Source organism: Coloeus monedula, assembly GCF_965178545.1.
Source record: "Coloeus monedula genome assembly, chromosome: 10".
NCBI lineage: Eukaryota > Metazoa > Chordata > Aves > Passeriformes > Corvidae > Coloeus > Coloeus monedula.
In genome coordinates, this window is record NC_138790.1 from 11228460 (window position 1) to 11231458 (window position 2999).

The window sequence follows — 2999 nt, forward strand, 5'->3', positions numbered from 1 at the left end:
ACTGTTTTCCTTCATATGAACTTCAGAGTAAAGGTTCCTCAGCCTTCGTTTTCAATTATGAATAAAGATTTAAATTTACTACCATGTTACCAGAAACCTGAAATGCTTAACTTTTATACTGGTAAATTCTTACTAGGTAACTTTTAGTGCCCTCAAATCTGGAACAAGGACTTTTCATTTCAAACCTGTGCAATTGCCAGTGTGTGTCCACATCAGCTGAGGTACCTTCTCCTTGCCATGCCCCACTCCCCCTGCCACCACTCACGTGAACACACACACACAGGGTTACAGGGAAGCTGAAGCTTGTCAAGAGACAAAATGAGCTGTAAGACTTTATTTACATCCATCATGCAGTAGATAAGATGGTCCCTTGAGGACAGATGACATGTAGCGCTGACTTGCAATTACTTCCAGCTGGGGATGATGCTGCTTCTAGAACACTGGTAAAGAAAACTCTTTCCTTTTGTACTGAAATGTCTGCTGTAGTAGTTGCCCAGCAGCAGAGAGAAAATTCTTCATGCAAATGAAGAGTAGAAGGAAGAGTTGTAGACTAAAGGAGTTGTGAATCAGTATGGGAACAAAAACAAAAGTGGGGAGGGGGGTATTGTTTTTTGTATGTTCAATCCCCTGCACCCTGCTTCTTTCTCAGTAGGAGATTTGGAAAGGAAAAATATATTTCTCTGCACCAAGCCCCGTTGAATAATTTCCTACAATTTTTTAAATACAGCATTCTCAGGAACCTGGTACTGAACCTGGATTTACCCTATTTAAGGATTTTTTTCTACCTCTCTGTGAAGCTTACTCATAACTTTTGGAGAGATTTGAGTTAAATAGAGCTTGAAGCTGAAAAAGAACTTTGCATCAGAGGGTACACTTTGGTCTTCTTAAAAGACAAAAAATGAGATGAGTCTCCTGTGATGGAGAAAGTTATATAATTTAAGGTTTACTGGAAAAATCCCAGATGCTAAGAGTATGTGGGCAGCTCTGAGTATGGATTTCAAAACCTCAGAATACTCAAAGATTTAATCTTAAAAGATTTTTGCAATTATTCAGAGCTTTGATGTCCCTGCTAGTGGAAGTGCCAATCATCATCTTGCTAGTTGGATGTTTTGTTAATACACCTCAGCATTCACACTAAGTCTACCATCAAATTACTGAAGCCTTTTAATGAATTCATGTGTACAGTTTGTGTTAATATACCTGGAAACTAGTACTTTTTTCCTTAGAGAAAAATCATTCTGTTAATGTCATTTACATGAAAAATCTTTCATTTAGACAGATGTGGTTTTTTTTGGACTGTATTAATAGAATATGCAGAGCATAAATGTGTTTAGAAACTACTGTTCAGTTTTGTAGGTCAGATCCAGCTCTGTACCTGTTGAGAATAGAAAAAGCTTCACCTGCTATGGGCAGAGCTCTGGTCTACCTTTGCTCTAGGCTGTTACTAACATGGAAATGGCCTGAGGTGATCGTGTGTTCTACCCATGTACACTGGGGGAATATAATTATTTCATTTAGTTCAGCCTGTCCTCTGAGTTGTTTTTCTGGTTTGGTATTTATTTCTTTTCTTGTAGGTAATAACACATGGGGTTTCCTTCCAGTTTCCTTTTGAAGAACATCGCTTCTGTATTGGAAGCTTTACTTGTATTAGCTGTGGTGAGGGGATAAATCATTGAAGTAACTTTTAGCCTCAGCTGTTTGGCATCGTGAATCTTTGTCCTGATGCTTGTTTGGTTACAGATGTTGGGCTACACACCAAAAATGGGACTCTTACCTTAAAAGTTACCTGTGAATAGTCAGTGTTTCTGTAGAAAAAGATTCCATCATAGAGGCCTCATTTTACATTAGTCTTGCAACAGAAGTTGCCCTTCAGTTAAAACACGTAAAACTGCCATTGTCTTGTTAGAAGAAGCATTTTAATATAGAAAAATCAGAGCCAGTTCCTCTGTAGGATACTTTCTGCAGGTTTTCTTCCTGTCTTAATGGGAGGAAAAAAAGTCAGAGAAAAGCTAAGTCAAAAATTCAGGTTACTGCAGTTTGAAGTCTGTTAATTTGGTGATTGATTCTTAATGTAGAATCATTAGCAGAGCTATCAGAAAATCATTGACACGAGGGTTACTAGGAGCTTGAATGTCACTTGAATGTAGTTTGGATCAAATAGCTCTAATAATTCATGACAAAAAGTAAGACTTCTTTTGTCTCTTTAAATCTCAGGCAAGCAACTAAGGAAGCCACTAAAGGGAATTTCAAAGTTTTGTTCACTAACATGTACTTAAATTTTTTTATGTGGTGCAACTCTGAACAGTAAGTATTGCATGGAACTGTGGAAGCAGTGCCTCATCTTGATTTTTCATTACCTGAAGGGAATTGCTAAGAGTTTAATCTGGATTTGGCAACAATTCCTTTAAAAAACTCATGGTTATCAATGTATTTGGAACAAAAATTTCATACTCAATTTTAGAAAGTTTACTTAGCTCTGTATATTGTGTATTAGAGAGGATGATCTTCTTTTGAATTTGCTTTACAGTTGTATGGAATAAAAATGTGTCCTTCCAGTATCCAAATGTTATGTGACTTGTGAGCATATTGATGCCATTTCTATTTTTCTGACACAAGAGAGCCCCTACAGTGATAACTCCTCCGGGGTTTATTGTCCCTAACGAGATCTCTCTTAAACCCACTGTGGCTGCAGATTCTAACTTCAGAAACTGCCACTTCACTCCTAATTACAAGTGGGACAGATGCACTAAACACTATAAATATTTTAATGGCTCTTATTTAGAACCAAGTTGTCTTAACATTTTAAGTGTTCTTGTGAATGTGAAAAAAACATAATGCATCAGAGCTTGGGTGAATTTTAGTGTAAGGAATTGGATTTTTGCTTAACACGTGACTTTTTTTTTTTAATGTGATAGGGCTGCTCTAAGGGCTAATGCCAAATGACTAAGTCAACTATACCAGAGCATTTTTGCCTTTCGACTTTCAGGAGAGGTTAGCAC